This window comes from Leptonychotes weddellii, chromosome 7 (genome assembly GCF_054177405.1).
Source record: "Leptonychotes weddellii isolate Sample4059 chromosome 7, ASM5417740v2, whole genome shotgun sequence".
NCBI classification, from domain to species: domain Eukaryota; kingdom Metazoa; phylum Chordata; class Mammalia; order Carnivora; family Phocidae; genus Leptonychotes; species Leptonychotes weddellii.
In genome coordinates, this window is record NC_138375.1 from 96,810,929 (window position 1) to 96,824,967 (window position 14,039).

Here is a 14,039-nt window from a genome sequence, read left to right on the forward strand (position 1 = left end):
TCTGCCCATTTCTTGATTGGATTCTTTGTTCTTTGGGTGTTGAGTTTGATGAGTTCTTTGTAGATTTTGGATACTAGCCCTTTATCTGATATGTCATTTGCAAATATCTTCTCCCATTCGGTCGGTTGTCTTTTGGTTTTGTTGAAGAGTCTGACATTATTAACTACAGTATGAAAATAGGTCATAGCCATAGAAAGTTAGAGGAAGAGGCCATATATATAGAAATTGCCTAGTCCAAACACCTACTTTTTTTTTTTTTTTTTAGATCAGATAAACAGAGGTGCACAGAGCTAAAGGGTCTTGCCCAGATCCAGATCTGGCTAGTGTCAATGCCAGGATAAGAATTCACATCTCCTGGCCTAGGTGCAGCTCCTTTCACCACATCACTCTGCCTCTTGCATACTAAAGAAACTCTGAGGAAATGCGTGTATGCCATATGGTTTTATCTTCCCTTCCATTTATTGTGTGTGTCCTCTCTGCTGTTGATCTGTACAATGGGGCTAATACCTGCCTTATGTGATTTTTATGAGGGCTAAATGTGATAGCTTATGGAAATTATCTGGCACTTACTGTGTACTCAATAAATGGTAAGTATCGTCTTCAAGAGCCTAGTAAAACAAATTCTTTGGAATAACCATCTCAAGGGCCTTTAAATTGAAAGAATTTTCCCCTCAAACAATACCCTAGGTGTGAGAAATTCATCACTGGGGAGGGTTCCAGAAGGCAATTCAGCATCCACCCAAGTTCTAACCCAGACAAGGAGACATTTCAACGACCTGTGAGAAAAGAGAGTGCGGGATGTGGATAATTAGCACGAGCGCATGGAATAACTCACCATCCTGCAAAGGGAAGCAGAGAGGCTGAGTCAGCTCTGGACCCAAGAATAGGAAGAGAGCAGGTCTGGATGTCTGGAGTTCCTTCTGTCCACTTTTTATAAAAATAAGTACCTCTAGCTGTCTGTCTGCGGAGGAGACATCCATCACCCGGTCTGTGAAAAGCAGCTTTCCTTAGGCCCGGCTCTCCAGACTTCTGTTGTGGTTACTTGTCTCACTGTGGTTATCCCCACGTCTGCTTCTCTGTCTCCCTTGTATCATATGTGCCGTGTGTGTAAAACTCTTTATGTGGAGTCTGGGAATGGTTTTTAATACATTCAGAGCAATAAGCCAGACCCTCCACCTTTAATACCTGCTTCTGCCATTTCTCATCAGCGGGGCTGTGAGCACATGTGGGGAGCAGCCGCCCGTGAGAGGTCGGGGCCTCACCGTGAACAGAGATGCAGATGGGGAGAAAGGAAGCTCTTGTGCCAAACACCTGTCCAGCAGTCTGGACCCGCAGAAAAAGGTGTTCTGGCCGCCAGGAGGAACGGTGGGCACAGCCCAGATTGTGGACACGGCAAACAAGGGATGCCACAGTTTAATTATCCTCAGGGCTGCAGGCGATGAGCAGGCGAGTCATTCTCACCAGTCCTTCGCTCGCTGCACGTTAGGGGGAAGTTGGCGTTTCTCAGCTCTCGGCAGATGCCTTTGGAGTTAGACGGGCGGGTTCAAATTCCAGGTCTGCCGCTCGTTGGCTTTATGATTTGTGGCAAACGATTTAAGTTCTTGGAGCTACAATTTCCTCACCTGAAAAATGGGGATGCTGATAACGTCTGCTTTACTAGCAGGTTGTAAAGAAGAGTGCACGGAAGTCGTGTAAGAGAAGTACCTGTCACTGCTCTGCAATATTGCTGATGGCTCCATAAATTACAGCCCTTGATGATGACTCTCAAAGGGAAGGGGGGAAATACTGTAGCGTGAATGAGATTAGCTTACTCACTGGGACTAAATCTTCAACCCCACACTCAAAATGTCGCTTAACCTTCCTGCACCTATTAAGTGAGGATCATTTTGTCTCACCCCTTCACAGATTTGGTGGATCTTAACCTCAGGTCTAGCTGGACTCCCTTTTCTCTGTAACACCAAGATGTCTAGCTCCAGAAGATGTGAGGGACCGCAAAATTTTCATCTGGGCTCAGGATTGGTCTGAATCTGTTTCTAAGACGAATTCAGAGATTTTCCCTTGTTAATGTGAAATTGAGCTCCTCCTCAAAAGGACACATTATAAACATCTGCTACTATTATTTAAAAAATGTTAATGTTCTGTATAAACAGTGAAAAAGGAACTGCTAGTCCTAAGTGTTTTATTCAGTTATGTAATAGGCATAACAGTGAATTGTGTTTCTAGACTCAACTAATGAGAAGAAAAGCGAGACAACAATTTATTGAGTCCCCTGAACATCGTTGTGTTCCCATTTTATAGAGGAGAAATCTGAGGCTCCAGGATTAAGTTAAGTCTTTGCTAAAAGTCCCTGCTGGTGACTGGTGGAGTTGGGGTTTGGATGCGGATCTGATTCCAAGGCCCCTGCTCTGCCCGGTCCATTCTACTGCCTCCAGGCTCAGCTCCATTTGCTTGACTTTAATGAGCACACAATAGATCCGCAATCTCACCGTTTTCCTGGGCTCTTGAGAGGCCGTGGACACGCTCTCATCTTTGGAGTGACCCTACTGCTTCTATTCTAGGTGCAGATGATAGGAGCTCTCTGTGCTGTGTCAGTTATTTCCAGATGCTGAGTGTGAAACTTTTAATCAAGTATTTCGGGTGAAGGCCACATCTGGAAGCAGTTATCCAGATGTTATAAACCACTTTGGCCAGGGGTTGCCAGACTGCTGTGTAGGCGACGAGTGTAGGACACCCCCCTCCATATGCGGAAGGTGTGCGGGAGGGATGGAGAGCTGGGATGTTTGTAACTGCCGTGCCGCGTTCTTCCCTGGAAGGGATGTCAGGGATCTGTGTCATACACCTCCCAAAGCAAGGGTTTCCTGATGGCGCCAAAGAATCGCCAATGTCCAGATGTTCTCAGAATGAGAATCCCAGTCCACAAGTGACATGGCTTCCTACAATTCACACAGCTCTGTTTTAAGACAAGAATGACACAGGTAACTGAGTTCCATTCAAACTTGATGCTGTTCCATATCACACAGCCTTTCGGTCTTGATTCCAGTGCTCACGGCTGCTATTCATTGCCAACTGAGCTCAGCCTACTAAAAGGAAGCAACATGGCATCAGGCAAAAATGGTGAAAGGCATGAATGTGGAAGTTAAACTAGCTGCATTCAAATGTACTGCTTCCTACCTGTGTGACCTGGTACGAGTTATCCTTAATCTCTCTAAGCCTCAGTTTTCTCCCCTGAAAAATGATAATGCAGTGGTAATGCCACACTTCATCGGGTTGTGGTGAGGCTCCGAGGAGATGGTGTGTGGAAAGCCTTCAGCTCAGTGTGAGTACTCAATGAACTTTGTTATGCTGGTGGTGGCTGTCGATGACCATTTGTTCCAAGAAAATGTGATGTCTTCTGCTAGCTGGGAGGTGAATGGCAGGTGTTGGGGTCCCTTGTGTTGAACTTCAAACAATTGGCTAGTGATTTGGTCCAGAGAAGGGAAAGGCTGACTGGGAGGGCCCGAGATCTAGTTGATGCTATTTACATTCACGCTAGCAGACTCAACTTGTAATCTGGCCCAGCCAGCCAGATTCAAAACCAGCCTCTCCACAGGAATTTCACACATGCAAATGAGGATTTTGATGGTCCTTGTAAAACAACCTCTAGTTTAGTCTGCACAGCCCTGCCATTCGAGAACCAAAGTCCTCAAGATGGGCCAAATTGACTGCACAATTGCTCTAGTCTGATCCCGGCTGCAGGAACCACAGAGGCAACTGTTTTCAACCTTCCAGTCTGGGAGGATGCTCTCGGCATTACTGCTGAGTGAGTGAGCCCTGTGGTTATTTCTGAACAGAGAGAGCCAAACAACACTTCGGCCTAGGAAACAAAAGTGAACCCCCATTAGCTCCTACTGTTTAATGATATGTTCAAGCAAAAATGTCAATTTGACCTTTATGAATGGGACTCCTGGGTCTATAAAGTCAGTAGGACCCTTTCAAGTTGTACCCATTGACAAATATTCCTTGAGACATTCAACATTTTGGATCTCCTCTTATATAAAGTTATATTATAAATTATTCACTTACCTCTTAAAAAGTTTTTTTTTTATTTTTTTTTCAGGAGGGTGGAATACTTGAACTATTGGAAATATTTAAGCACAGTTTTGCTTTGTTTTATCTGATACATCTGGATTGTTTTAGTGTCAGGCAAAGATCCATTAGCATCAAACAAAATAAAACTATCTTGTCTTCAAAGTATATTTTTGACTAAAATTTCCACCTTAAAGCAAATTATGTTTATATAACTTGATACAGAGGAAAGTCATTCTTACTCTGACTTCTTGGATGATCCCTTTGAATTTACTTTTTTCTCCCTCTACCTCACATGTGGGCCGGTCCTAAGGGCTGTCCTTGGTCCTCTTCCCCAATCTCACAATGCTCTGAACAGAGTTCTTAGTCATCTCTTTTGCTTCGCCTGTCATCTCTATTCAGGTGCCATTCAGATAGTGACACTAAGGGAAAAAAAGAAGAGAATGATCCTCGCTTCCAACGCATTAAGCTTGGGGAGCCCAAGGAACGTTCAAATAGGAAAGTCCAGCAGAAACACGCAGAGGCACTTCTAAGTCAAAACTTTATTCAACTTTCTCTTGCCTATAATCATGCCTTGAAAAAGCTCCTATCTTGATAAATCATGACCCATATCTGTTTGCCAGAGAAGCCGACGAAGCAAGTTTGTTTTTCTTTTTTCTTTTTTCCCCCTAGCCTGTGGGGTCTCCCATGTCATGCTTCTGTTTATCCAAGTTTTATTTACAATATCCTAATAAATCTCTATGCTGTAGGATCATGTGGACATGAAGATGGCTTCAGGGGTTACCCATGAGTGCTATAATGTTAGGAACCATATGGCAATGCTTTCCTGTAGACTAGGGGATCTCACTGTGTGAGACTGAAGTTAGTTTTCTTGCTCTTGACTTAAGCAAAGTGCTTCAGACAGAAGACCAGATGGAGTCTTATGCAGGCCCTGTCCAAACCACCACTGGGCTAGAAACAGCGAAAAATGCCCATGCTATTCCTCCCTTGCTTGGATCATGACAGGTGGGATGCAAATTACTACTGTAATGAAAGCGTAAGTAAAAACTCCTGTCCAAATGTCTGTAAGTCTTTCTGGCCTGCGGATATTAATGAAGTCACATCAGTGCACTTCCTTAGCCCCCTTCTTAAATCCTGCCCACATCACTTTGGGGAGCCCTCAGGACTGTTCTGCATGAGTTAATATTTTTATATCATTCCACCTGGACATGTATTTGGTATATATTGTTTTGTCATCTCTTTTTTCATTTGGTGTACTGTAAACTTTGTCCTATAGGTTAGATATTTTTCTGTAACATGATTTTTTATGGTTATATGGTATTCCATCATATGGCTACTTTGTTTAACCAGTCTTTTATTGTTGTACATTTACTACCAATAGTAAGTAGTTCTGTAGTGAATATCTCTGCACACGTTTCTAATTATTGTCCTGAAATAATTTCTGGGCATGGAATTGCTTGGCCAAGTGCTCATCGGGAAGTGTGCATGCTAGTATTATTAATAAATAATGATATCTCAAGTACTACTAAACGTTGGGCCCACGGGAGGCAACTCCTCTGGAAAGAGCACTTGGAAGCAAAAATACAGCACTTACAGCCTTTAAAAAACGCATTTTAAGGACAAAGAATCATTCCAAATTTATCAATACTAAGGAACAATTTTGAATTTTTGAAACCTCTTTATAATTGACATTTGTTTCCTAAAATTTAAATTAGATAGGATGATGTTTTTATGTAGGAGTGGTAGTATCTATTTAAAGAACAATAATGTACAAGTTATTTATTAGTGATATTTATCATCAACAAGTCATACAAGTCTGGACAGATATTACATACTTTATGTGAAAGCTCAGCCTCCCAAAGTTTGTTAATTTTCTACTACAGAGATTTTAAAGTTCCAGTGGTCTGTAAGGGATTAAGTGGAAGGTATGACTTGTATCCTTAACTAGATTTTAAGAGAAAAGAGTTGTCACCAATATATTTTGGCCAAATGTCTTATTAAAGATACCCCAAGACCAGAACTTGGAAGCCAGGGCAGCCCAGACATCCCTGGCGGCCCCATCATTTGGTACTTTAATAACTCATTGGCAACAGGATGAAGTCGTTTATGTTCCAGACTTTGCCTCCTGGTATCTAGATTTTTATAGGTGTTTTGACTGAGGTGTAGAGGAGGCATATTTTGGCCACTGATTTCTATTCCAGATTGCGGGATGTGAATAATTTGGTAAATTAACATCAATGGGTTAGACTGTTCTTTGTTACCAAAGGCCCCTGGGCTGCCTGTTCCCCTGGATGGTCACATGAATTTGCAACCACAGGAGGATGGCTGCTGGGCACATACGCCCAAGTTAAATTTCCTTTTGCAGGTTTTCCCCCTATTTTGGATATTCAGGTAGCCACTGAAGTCTGAGGCAGCTCTCTCTTGTGCATTCATAATTCTGACTACACCTAGGGTTTCCAAAACTAATATCGGGGAGGAAAGATCCAAACCTTAGTGCTTTTGTGGCTTTTTTTTTTTTTTCTTTTCCTGGGGCCAGCTTTCGGCCATGTTTCCAGTGATCAGTCTGTACATCTAGTTATACACTAAATGCATAAACTGTGTGTGCCACAAATGATGTTTTTCTAGCCTGTCCGTATAGCCTATTAAACCCGAGCTGGCAGTTTTCCATCCCTTAGGAGAAGCATTTGGCATAAATAATATTGTCATTGGGGAAGGCTAGACATGGTTTGAAGAAGTGACCTTGTGTAAATATTGTCTGAGGTATGACTGAGGCTAAATTATATGACAGGGAGCTAGTACAGTTTGGGCTCTGGGCCCTCCTGGTGATGAAGCTGCTTCTTGTAGTAATGGAACTATTTAAATCGAAACTGTAATCAGATAGATCAGATACTGTTAAAAACACAGGAACCAGCCTATTTATGAACCTCCAGAGTCCAAAGGATGGCAAAATGGTCCTGGGATGTCTTTGTCATTCAGATGGCTTTGTCTTTTTAAGAGAGAGAATGTCCTAGAAAGTGCCTCTTGTCCTCACCACAGAACTTCCCCCAGTGTTGAGACTGCTGAACATGCCAGGCGTTTGTCCATCCTCCGCCCACATCTGGGATGAGCAGTGGGCACAGAGCACAGTGTTGCTGGCTTTCTGTGGGTAAACTGGTATATTGGTAGCACAACACCCCCACCCCCCAGCCAGTTACTTTCCATTCGTCTCCCACCATCCTTGTTTAGAATTTTGTTTCCTCTTTCCTGGCCTGTGTTACTCAAACAGCCTAATTATACAGAACTCCTGCCCTTCACCTTTCTCTTCCTTTTAATTGATTTGCCAGATCTGTCTTTCAAAAGCATGATTTTATTTTCATCAATTCATTGATTTATTCAATTATTCATTCAACAAATATTTATTGAATGTCAACCGTGTGTCCACCACTTAGCTCTCTATCATAAGATTTACAGTCTAATGGGGCAGACAGGTATTTGACAAATAATCCCAGTCCTGAATAGACAATTACAAGCTAGTGTGAACATCCTGTAGGAACGAAGCAAGATTCTTTGATAGTATAAAACAGAGAAACTCTCTCTGGATGGAGGAGGAGGGGAGGCTCCTCTGATGAAATGATAATTAAGTTGCAGTGTGCCTATGTATAGGTATAGATTTTAGCTAGGCGAAGGAGTGAGCTAGAGAGTGGGGACAGGATGGGGTGGGTGGAGGGTTTCCCAAAAAGAAGAGCTGGCCATGGCAGGGGGCAGCATTGTACCATCTGAGGAATGGAAAGAAGACTGCTGTGGCTGGAGTATGGAGAATGAGGGCCACACCAGCAGGGCTATGTAAGGCATGTTAAGAATTGTGGCCTATGTCTCTCAGCTGTGGGAAGTCATTAAAGAGCATGTAAGCAGGCTGTGATTGGATGAGATTGGCATTTAGAAAAGTCCGCTTGGGCCACAGTGGGGAGAATTGATTGGCAGTGGCCAAAGAGATCAGGAAAGAGAGATAATAGTGAACCCAGGTATTAGCAGTGAGGATGAGAAATAGGTTTGAACATTGTTTATGTGGGGAAAAAAAGACACAGTGTTTGATGATGAATTGGACATGAGGGAGAGGAAATCATTGAGGATGGCTGTGAGACTCCCAATTTGTGCAGCGGAATTGGTTGAGTTGCCATTATTGAGTGGGGGATTACTAAAAAAAGAGGACTGACATCACAAGCAAAGACCTCAAATGAGGAGCAAACTTGATGATTTTCAAGGAATAGCAAGGAGGAGAGCAATAGGAGATGAAAACAAAGAGATATGACTGGGGAAGTTGGCAAACTGGATCACGTAGGGCCTTATAGCCCTACTGGAAAAGGATTTTAGCTTTTAACTGAAATGGGAAGCTATTGGAGGGTTTTGATCAGAGAAATTACATGATCTGACTTAATACTTTTGAGAGATTACTGTGGCTGCTCTATGGAAAAAAGACTGTAGAGAGAGAAGGCCAACATCGAGGACATCGTTTGGGTAAAAATCACAGTAATCCAAGAGGAAGATGGTGGTGGTAGTAACTTATATCAGAGTGGTAGCTGAGAAGATGGTAAGAAGTGGTAGAACCTGGACAGGTTTTTAATATAGAACCAGCAGCATTTTCTGATGGTTTGAATGTAGTGGGAAAGAAAGAGAAGAGTGAAAGATGACACCAATACTTTTGGCTTGGGCTACTGGAAAGATGAATTGCCATTCACAAAGATGTAGAAGACAGCTGGAAATTCAGGAGTTTGGTTTTGAATATTACATTTGAGATCCTTATTAGATATCCAAGTGGAAAGATTAAGTAGGCTGTTGGACATATGGCCTAAAGGTCAAAGGAGAGCTATAGCATAAAAATATAAATTTGGAAGGCGCCTGGGTGGCTCAGTCGGTTGAGCCTCTGCTTTCGGCTGTGGTCATGATCCCAGGAGTCCCGCATCAGGCTCCTTGCTCAGCAGGGAGTCTGCTTCTCCCTCTCCCTGCGGCTCCCTGCACCTTGCTTGTGCTCTCTCTCTATCTCTCTCGCTATCTCTCCCTCTCTGTCAATTAAATAAATAAAATCTTTTTAAAAATATATATATATATATTAATTTGGTTATATTTGAGGTATAGACAGATGATACTCAAACTCATGAGAAAGGATGAGTTCCCCAGAGGAGAAAGGATAATTAGAGAAGAAATGAAAACGTTAAAAGCTAAGCATAAGGAAGAAAATCTAGTCAGTGATCAAGGTCGATATCACCAGTTGTAAGGCGTACCCACATCATGTACCCCTTGCTATGATGCCCTGAGAACAGTATGACATCATTTCTGTGGTATTTTTGCCAAAAAACACCAGGAGAAAACACCACACATCCACACTGAGGGACATTCTACAAAATAATTGACCAGCACTCTTCAAAAGGTCAAGGTCATGAAAGACAATGAATGACTTAAGAAACTCACAGATTAAAGAAATTAAAAAGGCATGACAAGTAAATACAATGTGAGGTCCCAGATTGGATCCCGGAACAGAGAAAGGATGTTAGTGGGAAAACTGCTGAAATTCAAATAAAGACTGTAGTTCAGTTAATAGTATTGTACCAATGGTATTTTCCTGGTTTGGATCATTATACTATGGTCACATAAAATGTAAACATTAAGGGAAGCTGGTTTAAAGAAATGGGGGAACTTTCTGTTTTACTTTTTGCAACTTGTCTATAAGTCTAAAATTATTCCAACAGAAAAAGTTAAAAAAATTAGGCTTATGGCTTTTAGGCACGTACCCCCCCAAGGATGTGGCTGCCCTCACTTCTAGTCTTTCTAGCTTGGCATAGAAATGCTGGAGACATAGGCAGGACCACCCATTGGGGTCTTTAGAGTGTGTTAAAGACTTTGGACTTTCCTCTAAAAGTCAGTGAAGGATTAAGCAGGGAATGTGGAAGAAGATGGGAAACTAGACATGTTTGTTTTAGGCAAAAAGAGACAAGAAAACAGAATAAATACTGGGTTAGGCCCAGATTCAGGCAAACACCCAGTTACTCTCAATTATTCATCCTGTTCTCCAAACAGAATTGACCATGAGTTAGTTCATGACTCACAAGGGTGTTAGCACATTATAACGTCTGGCTGGGAAGATTGCTCAAATCCCAAAGGATTATCCTTGTGGAGCCTTGCAAGCGTCCTGTTTTCTCCTGGCACTCCTACAGTTCAGCTGTAACTGTAGAGGGGATTTTAAGCTTGTAAGCCTGAAAGGTAAGTTGTGTGTGCATTGTATCTCACCCTCCCTGTCCAGAATGATTCCAGAACAAAGACTGCAGCTGGATGGAGATACCAACCTATAGTGAATGAGGAAGTGATCATTAGGAATGAGGCGAGGAACTCTTCCTGCAATCGCCTTCTGAGCCAATTCCACTGGAGGAGAGGGTTGCGGTGAGCTGGGGCAGCGTGCGATGTATTAAAGATTCCATCACATCAAAGTTCCCAAGGGAGTTGTGGACCAGTTGGAGATGGTGACTGAGAAGTGCTAATTAGAAAATTATATATTAAATATTAGCCTTGGGGAAATTGTAGAAGTGGTTCATAAAGAAGACAGAAGGGTTCCCTGAAGCTGGGGAGTCTATGTCTCAGCCCAAAGAAAGGGTGAACCATGGAGACAGATGTGCCCTTTAATCTGCCTGCTGTCCTATGGGGAATGGCCTAAATCAGGAGAATCCCTGGAATCTAGGGTAAGATCACCTCTGCACTCTCCCTACCACCAACCTACCTCATTGCCTGGCCTGGCAGGAAATGGCATGTCAGCACTGATGGCTAGATCTGCTCTCAGAAACTCTGCAATCATGCAGTCTAATACCCCAAGGCTTAGTTCCTACAAAATGCTCTTATTAATGGTAGCTGTCAATTTCTGAATACCTACTACATGCTAGGTTCTTTATATGGTTGTTTCTAATCCTTCCAGCAACCCTTCCACGTAGTCATTATCATCGCCATATTACAGGGGATCTTACTGGCGAGGAAATAGAGGCTTAGCTTGTCAGAGGTTATATAGCTAGTGGAGGACTGAGCCAGGATTTGAACCCAGGAATGGCTTGCCGCAGAATCCCAGAGCTCTGCACTAAAATTAACACCTCCCTGATACTGAATGAACCCATGGGGCCAGAAGTAAATAATCCCCTGGGAGAACATTCGCGACCCTGGGAAGTGACGTGACTGGCACTGACTCAATTTTATAGACCTGTACCGATGTGCAGGATTTCAGGAAGTTTCACCAGTGATGTGGAGTCAGCAGCCCATGACTCATCTGGCCAAATTCGGGGAGGCTGCCTGATGGTGCTGCTGCAGACAGTTTACAGTAAGTGAGGTCTGTGAAGAGTGAGGGGGAAAGGGCGGGAAGAATCATGACCAGCACACCTGGGCTCCTGATGTTGGAAAATCATGAGGATGTTCTGTCAGTGTTGGCCTGAAGCTACGGATCTGGCTTAAATTTGGGTGGCTTACCAAGCCTCAACGGCGGAAAGAACAAATCATGTTGAGAGTTTGACAGTGAGCGAAGTTCAGGGTTCTAGCTGGCTCTGTGCCACAGACTTGACATGTGAAGAGGAGCAGAGAAGCTTCTTCCTTACCATCAAAGTCTGTCATCTGCCCCGGGTGTCCCACAGAGAAAAAGGTAGCCAGGCCTCAACCCCGCCTTCTGGAAAGAACCCCTTTGATGCAGAATGACGGAGAAGTACAGGCCCACAAAAGACATTATATACCAAGCTACTACATTGATAAAATAGATACGCCATTACCTATTTTCATTAAGCTCAAGCAATAGGGCAAGAGTATTTTGGGTGTTGGGACATCTTAACAAGTTAGTGTGTTTCAGAAAAGGTAAGGGAGAAAAAAACTCAAAAAGTCACCTTCTCCTTATGGGTATTGAGAGAGTAAAGCATGAACTCTGTAGCACCATTTATAAGATCAGACCCCTGCCTTTTCCTCATTCTATCTCCGACTGTTGCTTTTCTCTGCCTTTGCTCCAGCTATGTTGTGCTCTTGCTGGCCTGCTTTTACATGTTTTCTCTCCTCCCCCGTTCTCCCCATCACCTCAGTAGCTCTTACTTGTCCTTCAAGACTCAGCTCAGTGTTTCCCCCCAGGGTTGTCTTCCCTGTCTATGTCAGCTGCTTCCAGCAGGAGATTAGACTTCTCTCCACGGATGTCCCACTGCCTCCTCCCACTGAACTGACCTGCACCTCACCTGGGTTCCTTATCACTTCGCCTCCATCAATCATCTTTGATTCTTCTCTCCCCACCTCCTTTATTCATTCACCCGGTAAGTCCTGACTGTCTGTTCAGATAACAGTAAGATTAAACCCTTAGTAGACACTAGGTATTGTCAAAAGTACTCTATGTGTGTTAGCTCATTTAAGCCTCGCAACAACACCATAGGGTGGATCCTATCATACTATTGCTTTACAGATGAGGAAAGGGAGGCAAAAGAGGCTAAGTAATTTGCCTAAAATCACGCAGCTATAAAGTGATGGAGCCAGGAGTGGAACTCCAAAGCCCTCATTTCCTAAATATGTCTCAGTCCCCACAGGCCACCATAATCTCATTTCCCCATGCAGCCTATCCCCATAATGCAGTCAGAGTGATTTTTCTGAGTGAACTCTCCTTAAAACCCTTTGGTTTCTTATTTCCCTCCAGAGAGAGTCCAGACTTCTTAAGGCAACAGAAACAATACTTCCCCCATATGCCTCTCTGCCCACCTTCTAGCCTTGTCTAATGCCACTCCTCACCTCAACCCCTGGGCTCAGGACTTACTGTGTGTGGACCACTGTGGCCTCCTCCTCTCTCTGCCTGACCAATTTCTCTTTGCCCCCAGGTCTCAGCTTCGATGTCACTTCTTTCAGCAAGATCTCCCTGGCCCCCTGACTCTGTCGTCCTGCCATGGAATCCAGTGCTTAGTCCTTTGTGACACCATCCTACCCTTACAAGGTCTGCTCCATTCCTCTGTTTCCTCCATCAGCTGTAAGCTCTACGAATGCAGATACTGGGTCTTGTTTTCAGTGAGTCCCCAGGGAATAGTAAAGTATTCAACAAACGTTTGTTAAATGAAGGAATAAAGGACATGCTCTAGGTCAAAGTTCTGACCTGGCTGATTGTACAAAGGTCCCTAGCCCTATATCTTCCCACTTACATAACACAAAAAATTTCCAGATTTGTGACCCAAGATGGTATTAAAGGGCAGATGACATGGAAGAGGGGACCACAAAGGGAAGCAGCCACTCTTCCCTTGACACAATATCAACTTCCACTTTCCAGGGGATACTAAACCTTCCTGGAACTTTTTGCATGAGAGTCTGGCTTTAAATCACTTGCCCTGCATGTGTCCATCAACCAAAAGTCTGTGTGAGAGTTCAGGCTACCTGTGGTTCCTTTCAGGTGTCATCACTACTCACTTACTGGCTTTTGGACTTGGATATGGCTCTACTAAGCCTCATTTTAGTCATCTGGAAACGACCACCTCGGTTTCACTTTTTGGCAGTATAACGAGTTAGATGCACTGACTAACCCTTCCAACTGAAGCAACTAAAATGAAAGAAGAGAAAAAAAAAAGTGTTTTTTGTTTTTTTAAACCACATTGTTAGTGTCTTAAAAGTAAAGAATCTGTGAATCCCAAAAGTGAGGTAAGAGCAGGAACCCAGAGGTAATTTAAGAACAAGGTGATTTTCATTCTGAGGTTTTTGCCTAGGCCAGGAAACTTGAACTTCTGTTTTGATGAATGTGCAGGACTTGAGAAGTAGGAGATAAAGCCTTGAGCTTGCCCAAAGTGGAGATTGAATTAGACGCCCTAGCATAAACTGGGATCCCAAAGGCATGAACCAGAAAAAAATCCCTGCTACACAGAAGGTGAGAGCAAGGAGGGACAGAGAAATATAATATTTCCTTATATTGACCTAGTCACTGTGTGGAGATATAAAACAACCCCCCCCCCCAGGATTAGGTAACCATA

At 43.3% G+C, this 14,039-nt stretch overlaps 1 long non-coding RNA gene across 3 annotated transcripts in view; it reads left to right on the forward strand.

The window, feature by feature from the left end:
- Positions 1-13,982, forward strand: part of LOC145722699 (uncharacterized) — a 39,643-nt gene extending 25,661 nt beyond the window's left edge. Inside the window, exons 2-5 of one of the 3 annotated variants that reach the window (XR_014147163.1) lie at positions 10,340-10,476; positions 12,181-12,356; positions 12,909-13,021; positions 13,469-13,982. This is a non-coding gene — a long non-coding RNA (uncharacterized LOC145722699). Of the gene's footprint in view, positions 1-7,101; positions 7,211-10,339; positions 10,477-12,180; positions 12,357-12,908; positions 13,170-13,468 lie in introns of those variants that run through there. The other 2 variants (XR_014147162.1, XR_014147161.1) reach the window with 2 other exon arrangements.
- The last annotated feature ends 57 nt before the right edge of the window (positions 13,983-14,039 follow it).